The sequence below is a fragment of the Lichenostomus cassidix genome, chromosome 14, assembly GCF_008360975.1.
Source record: "Lichenostomus cassidix isolate B80296 chromosome 14, HeHo_3.0, whole genome shotgun sequence".
In the NCBI taxonomy this organism is placed as follows: domain Eukaryota; kingdom Metazoa; phylum Chordata; class Aves; order Passeriformes; family Meliphagidae; genus Lichenostomus; species Lichenostomus cassidix.
In genome coordinates, this window is record NC_139495.1 from 9,993,428 (window position 1) to 10,001,430 (window position 8,003).

An 8,003-nucleotide genomic window follows, 5' to 3' on the forward strand; every position below is an offset into this window, starting at 1 on the left:
ATTAGCAGGTACACAGAGTACAGCCTGCTCTGTGCTGCACCTGGCACACACAAACATCCCTTCGGGAGATCTGACCAGCTCCTGGTGTAATGATAACCCGATTGATCCTCAGTAGCTAATCTTTGTATTTTGGGAAGATGGGAAGAATTTTTTTTTTTTTCTGCAGGGACTAAAACTGATGTCTGGAATGCCAAATGCAGTTCCCTTTTCCTGAAACTCGAGGTCTCCGTGGCGCATCAGTTCTGACGGCACTGGGCCCCAAGAGGAGGGACAGAAATAGGCCACCCTGAGTGGGAAGATGCATGACTGAGACATCAGCACAGCTGAAAGTGCTTTGCAAGGAAATCTTCCCTGGATGCTGCTGGAACACGGTCAGCAGAACTGTGACATGAGTGGCTGAGGGGCCTCCTGCTGCCAGCACTGCCAAAGGATGTCGTTCCAATAGTTAGGGGGAAGCAGTTTTATTCCTGCCCTGTAGCACACTGCTGTGATGTCTGCTCAGTCACACATTGCCTTTGCTGATCATGTGCACAGGTGGGCTTAAGCAAGGCAGAGGATGTTGTAAAGCTCCTGTTCCTTTCCAAGCTTGTTTGCTGTGTGTATCCTGCGCTCTGCATCCCAGGGCACTCCTGCTTTCACAATTATTGCTCATATAGGGTTTACAATGTCAGCTATCTCTTAATTCCTACTTTTAAAAAATTTAATTGAAAGAGGAAATAAGTGGATAAAGAAGAGTGCTGCACAGAGCTCTTGAAACTGCTGTGCATGAACTCATCTGATGGAGCTTTGTAGCTGTTCCAACTCAGGTGACTGGGATGCAAAAAATAGACAATAAATCAACACTCTTAGGGTGTGACAACACATGCATACTCAAGCCTTGTCTCAGCCCTTTCCCCTCCAGAGAAGGGCAAAGCCTTGGCAACCTCCAGCACAGTTATGACACATGTAAATGATTTTATGAATGTTATTTATAAAAGGCTCATCATAGTCTCTGCATCCTTAAATTACAAATTAAGGGTGGGGATGTTATTTCGTTAGAAGATAAATCACATGTTCTAACATGATGGCAGTTTTTAAAAAGAAACCACCCTACAGCAGTTGGACCAGCTGATTAGATATTTTGCTCCTGAGTTTACAAGCTGGCCCCAGACGAGAAGCTGCTGAGCGGAACTGAGCCCATGCCGAGTCATTGTTATGCCAGGACAAATACCGAGTTCTTCTCCCTGCTCTTGACATGATATATCCCTGCACAAACATGGCTCCTTTGCAAGTCCCTTCTCACCCAAGAGAAAATCCTGAAAAATCGGGGATCTCTATCACCAGGGCATCAAGCCTATTTCATTCACATGACAGGAGATCTGTGCCTGTGTTGGGGGCTGGGGAATGCTGAAGCCTCTACTTTCCCCAGCAAGAGAGATTTCTTCAGCTGACTGGTAAAACATGCTTTGAAATCTAAGCAGATTTTTTTTTCATTCACTCATGCTCACACCACCTGAATTTAAGATGATGCTGTTTTCATTCCTGTGGATGAGGTTTGGAGCACATAAATATGCTTGTTAAAAATAACGTAGAGGCCACAGTCCTTTGAGACTGAGTATCACAAAGGACCACTAGTCCATTGTTCCTACTGTTATTTGTGGTCAGTGGGTAAAATCAGCCTCTTTGTCAGAATTCTTCATTTGTTGGGCTTGGATTCATCCAAAAAAAAAAAAAAAACCAGAGGTGGATTTTTAATTTGAAATAGAAGGGGGGAGTTTTTCATCTTTTCTGCATCTGCCACAAATGAACCATTCCTTGCAGACTGCAGCCAAAGCACAGGGAAACCAGGAGCATGCTGTACCCTACTCCAGACACTGCAGTTGGGCAGGAATTGTGACTGGCAGCAGAGGCCAGTGCTTTCCTTGCTCAGAGGAGGTGCCAATAGGGGTCAAAGCCTTGAGCCAGTGAGAAAAGCAGAGTGTGCTGTTGGTGTGGGAGATCCACAAGAGCATAATGGTAAGATGAGAAAAATGATTCCATAGCATTATGTGTACACCCCTCAGCATGAAAACTCTAACTTGTCAAGTGCAGGGGAAGTGAATGCCCATCAGTCCTGGGAACTCTTGATCCACTGTGTCTGGGGAAGGGGTCACTATCAGCCTCACAACATGGAGGAAAAAGGTTCCTTCCCAACCTTCCCTTCTTCGTCCTACACCTCCCTATTTCCCCATCCTCAAACCTGATGTTCAGCTCTGCCAGGTACACTGCTGTCAGACTTGTCCTTGAATGACTCCAGTAAACTGAAGCAATCAGAGCAGGGATAAATCTAACTGGCTGGCCTGGAAAACCAATATAGCTCCAATGCTTGTGTTTGGATGACGTTCCCAGATGGGAGCAGCTAGGCTAAGCACTGGCTCCACACACTTCTTGCAAACAATCCCAGCTCCCAGGGGAGGGGCTGAGTCAGTGCTAGCCCCTCACATAACAGGAGGGGGGCTGCAGCCCTCACACAGCTGCTTTCTTCAGTTGCAGCTGTCTTTTGCTCTGACCTCCCTCTGCAGCTACGTTTTGAGAGAAGCAGCACAAGAATCAAAGGATTTGTTGTGCAAGCTTTGTTTGACCTGTGCTCCCCAGTGTCTCAACACGACTGACATGGTTGGTGTCTTTCTGCTGCAAGGAAAATTCATGCACTGCTTCTTACTGTATCCCAACTTACTGTTACATTGCAAACCAAAGACACTGCAGGCCAGTCAGTAATTGAATGAATCATCAGACTTCTGTTCCTCAGGACCCTTTACTGTACAAATCACAGTGGGAAAACACAATTACAGCACCAGATTTGTCCTTGGTTTAGCCTTTTTGTTCAGAGTCTCTGCTCACCATTTCCAGGATTTCCTCTCTACCATCCTGTTTTAGTTTCTCAAGCTGTCACATATCCCTGGTTTCTGAAGGCAGAAGGCTCAGTCATATGCCACCAGCAACTCTTGATACCAACATCACAGCTCATTCCATACATACTACAATAAACCACTAGTCACGGCAGATATAAATAAATGTACAGCAAAGATGCCATAAAATGCCAATAAAATACAAATAAGTATTTTAGGTTTTGACCTGAAATATCTTTCTCAGCATTGGAGTAAACTCCTCTGGAACTATTCTCTAGTAAACCCAAGCTCCTCTAGACATCTTTACACCTTCCTGTATAGCCTGTGTTTAGATGCAGAGAACTTATTTGGTTTTGGGAGCAGGATGTTAAAAAAAGTTCTCCAATGAATTCTCATCCCCTCCTTCAGAAAGATCACGAAACAAATGTTTCAGGTTTCACATCTGAGCTGCTATAAAGCAAACCGTAGCAAGAAGCCTTATAAGATGCCCTTTTTGTGTGATGCAACTCAACACAAGGTGGTTTTCCCATAGCTGTGCAATGCTCTGTCCTTACAGCCCTGAAAGGCTACGGTGGCTGCACTGGTGCTGCTCCATACCAGTAAATGGAAAACATTTTTGCAATTGAGTTTCATTTCAGAGAGTAATCAGAATTTTCTATGGTTTCTTCAAACACTTCTTAAAAAACAGCAATGGTTTTAATAGAAATGTGGCCATCTTACTAATATTTGACTGAGGCAGAAGCTCTCTGATGCCATGAGCAAACACTGGGGAAAGGGAAAATGGAAGATGAGGACACCAGGGTGAAGGAGTGTAATGTGGCCATGCAGGTGGCAGGCAAAGGGCAGCATTGATTGCTAATGCTGAAGAGCCAAGGACACAAAATCTGTCTCCTGGTGTGGCATTGGGAGGAGAAAAATGCTGCCTCCTGCAGGAAAGCCAGCCAGAGGGAAAGCCAGAAAGTTCTCTGATTCCCAAAGGTTTCTAAACAATTTGAGTCTTAGTTTCCTCAGTTTCAGGATACAGGCATAAAAATCCCTTTCATCTTCTTTAGAGACAGCAACCCTTTTTGGCACTGTGTTGTGTGACTTCTATCATGAAGCAGATGAAGGTAACTGATTAAACAGGATAGCAGCATCCAGCAGGCACTCAGGAGACATAAAAAACCCTGGTGAGTTGGGTCTCGCACCTCTTCTAGAGCAATATATAACAGGAAGCACACTTACAAGCTGAAGTCTCTTGGGGTGGTAGGACATGACACCTCTCAATCTGCTGTACACTACTATGTCATCAAGATGTCTGAATTAGAGTGAAATTTCTTCTTCCCAGAGGATGAGGACTCATTTCAGTGATATGATGAACTATAAAGAAGAAAGATGGTAAGAATGAAAAGAGGCTGCCTGGGACAAAGTTACTGTGAGAAAGTCAGTAGAGGTGCATCTAATGGAAAGTACTGAGGGTGCTATATACCTGCTCTAGGTGGTTCTCTTATCTGAGACAGAGATACTGTGAGGAACTACTTCATCATGGAATTACTTGCTTAATTAAAGCATGTCAAATGTAATTTTACATGCTTTAATTTCCCAGACAACTGCCATGCAACAAATGCTTCCAGAAGTGACAGATCTCAAATATTTTTGTATTGTACAGTTATTAGTCAATAAAGTTTTGAACCTGTTTTGGTAACTATGAATCTTCTGCCACTTTCATTGTGATATTTATGGGTACCCTGCATGCTGGGGGTGGTTGCACACAGTCATTTTAAGTAACAGTTTGTCCGTCTTATGATGATTTTTTTCCCCTCCTTTTTTTTTTTTTTTAAACCTGCCCTGCAGCCTTTTTGTCTCCCTGATCTGGCTTGGTGCAGAATTTTAGCTTTGGATCCTAAGATCTGCCTCACCCCCAGTCTGGTTCTCTGTTCTGTTCTTTAGCATTCATGGCAGGCTGCCTGGGAGTGTATCCTGCTCTGCAACTCACCAGGGTGAATATGACATAACAGCCTAATTCCAAAAGAAAGGGCCTGTAAGCAGCCTGATCTGGGGAATATTTAAACAGGATGGTAACACCTACAAACACAATGCCAGCAGAGCAGATGCATGTGTGTGTTAAGATACACCCATATCACACCACAAAGTGTTTTATACCCTGATTTTATGTATGGTGGTGCCAAACTTTTTATCAAGCTTCTCAGCAAACTGCTCTACTCCCAATGAAAGCTTAGAGAGCCAAAAACTGCAATTACCTTTAGAATGAACTTAAGTTAAAATACATATGGGTGCTGTCCAGGCAGAGAACCCAAAAATATGTAAATAGAGATATCTTAAAGATATTCATAAATGTCTGGATAACAAGCTTGTACTAGTTTCCAGGGGAATTTCATCCATCTGCTAATCTCTTTAACAGGGAAACACCTCTGCCACAAAAGTAGGTCATTGGGAATGCAGGGATGCTGTGTGGCAGCATGCTGTGTGGCAACATGCTGTGTGACAGCAGGAAGGTGTGAGGCAGCAGCTGGCTAAGGATACAACATCCACTTGTCTCCTTAGAACACTTTCTGATTGAAGTGCTGCATGATCAGCACTCTATTAACAGTGGCACAATGGCTCTTTGGAGTTGGCTGGGCAGTATCCTGTTTTTTAGTCAATGACTTACCAAAGGACTAACTGCAGAGGATGGCTGCAGACTGACTGAGTTTGGGGCGAGCTAATAGATCAGCTGTAGTATAAGAGTCTGAGGATCATGAAGCTGCTGGGTGGTAGAGAAGCAGCACTAATTTACTGGGCAGGGTGCTGAACACATGCCTTGGCTCTCAGCTGGGTGGGGAAGCCCCATGGTCAGCACAGATAACTTCCCAGATATCTTGGTTTAGCATGAACTGCACAGTTGGCACTGATTTCTTTAACAAGATACTGGAGCTCCCACTTTGGGGAAGTAACTCCTGTTGAATTCACAGGACTTCCCTCAGATAATTAACAGTGTTCAGCACAACTGTAAGTAGAGCTAGGTGGGAAATTCTCTGTGGACTTTAACAGAAGCAGCTTGACCTCTGCTGCCAGGTTAAAGGCTCCTTCCTGATAAATGATTCAACACAATATAGAATATCAAGTTTAAAAGATAAAGCCTGCAACAAGCTGCCCACTGACTTTGCTTAGTAGTTTGTATCCATCAGTTTCTACTCAAGAGAATGTTAGTAGGTTTTTTTTCCCCCCAATTAATCTACTGAAGAAACAAGGTTAAAGAGAGTAAAACTGTCTTTGATGACAGCCAAATAATTTCTCAGTAGCTTTACATGATTCTCCTGGTCACTGCTTTTGCTAAAACACTTTGTTGAAAAGAGAGAAATGTGCACATATGCAGCTCTCCCTTTCATGTAGGCTGATATGACGTACCCTATTCTCCAGCAGTCTTCCTGGCACAGCGCCCCCCCTAAAAACAATATGAGAAACATCCTTTGCATTATTCTCTGTGATTTCTGTTGGTTTACTTCCAACATCCAAAATAAACAGGCAAAAAAAAAAGAAGCAGACTAAAATTGGTCCATGCCTCAAAATTCATCCTTTCTTTTCTTTGGAAGTGCAATTACAGCTCATGAGCATTTGTGTGGCCTCTAAAGGGCTGTGGAAGCCCAAGGAATGCTCACACAGTGGGAGGAAGATTCACCCCACAACAGCCACAGAAGCTTATCAGAGCCAGGAGGATCCTGAAGGGGACTGTAACATACTCAGAGCACTTTCATTTGTTTTGTGAAGAAAGGAAGCCTTCTCCTCCCCCGTCAGAATGCTTACACTGAGCTCAGCCTTGGGATCCTGGGGTGCATTAGGAAGGGCACTGCAGGCAGGCCAGGGAGGTGACCCTGCCCCTCTGCTCAGCCCTGCTGGGGCACATCTGGAGTGCTGGGTCCAGCTCTGGGCTCCTCAGGACTAAAGGGACATGGAGCTCCTGGAGCACAGGGTGACAGAGGGTGAGGGGACTGGAGCAGCTCTCTTGTGAGGAAAGGCTGAGGGAGCTGGGGCTGTTCACCCTCCAGAGGAGATGGCTGAGAGGAAACCTCAGATTGTCTGTCAGTGTGAGCAGGGAGGCTCAGAGCAGGGCCAGGCTCTCCTCCCTGGGCACAGCAATGGCACCAGAGAATGGGCAGAACTGATGCCCAGGAGCTCCACCTGAGGAAGAACTTCCCTGTGCAGTGACCGAGCACTGGAACAGATTGTCCAGAGAGGCCGTGGAGTGTCCCTCACTGGAGATATTCTAGAACCATCTGGACACAGTCCTGTGCTGTGTGCTCTGGGCTGACCTTGCCTGAGCAGGAAAGTGGGACTAGATGAGCCACTGTGGTTCCCTTCCAACCTTACTCATTCTGTGGTTCTGTATCAGCACTGTCCTTGCAGTGTCATGAACCATTACAAAACCCTGAGCTGTACCAGTTTTAACAAGAAATCTATTTCCTTATCATTCCAGGAAAAGGCTGTATAAACCTCCAACAATTCCCTGGCCTTCCCACATTTGCTTATTGTGGACTGCGATTTGGTTACAAAGCCTTTAACAGCCATATTTTATTACATAACAGCAATTAAGAAAAGCAAATTTCACCATCTGATTAATCAGGTTCTACGTCCTTGATTCCAAATGCTTCAGTTGAGCAACAAATTAACTGCTTATTTCACAGAAGGAAGACAATGAGCAGAAAACAGAAACCAACTTGTCCCTTTTTGTGAAACATTTCCTAGGGAATTTTGGTGATATTACCCAGAAAAGAGGAAGCAGCAGCAATGATTCAATTTTGAAATAATGAGAACCTCTGTATTTTTGTGTTGAAGTCTCTGCTAAATATATTCCTTACTCTTAAGGCCAGTGCATACACATTTATCTACACCAGATATCCATCCACATTATAAGTGTCATTAAACTACACTAACACTGTAAATCTCTGGCTCGAACACCAAGTGACAGCCCAAGCCATCTCCTAAAATGGGTTTACCTTCTGGATATGAGGATGAGCCTTTCTTCACACACTTCTTATCACAATCTATTATTTCCTTCTTCCAGGTCACCTAAGTTCTGAACTTTCTCCCCCATTCCTGCTGTAAACCAGAAGTGCCTTGGGGAAATACACTGCAAGAGAATCTGGGGCACATTTTCCT

General features: G+C 44.4%; 1 long non-coding RNA gene across 1 annotated transcript in view; it reads right to left on the bottom strand.

Moving 5' to 3' along the window:
- LOC146430840 (uncharacterized) overlaps positions 1-5,125 on the bottom strand; it is a 59,415-nt gene extending 54,290 nt beyond the window's left edge. The window contains exon 1 of the long non-coding RNA XR_014855147.1: positions 4,092-5,125. This is a non-coding gene — a long non-coding RNA (uncharacterized LOC146430840). The remainder of the gene's footprint in view (positions 1-4,091) is intronic.
- Between the last annotated feature and the right edge of the window lie 2,878 nt (positions 5,126-8,003).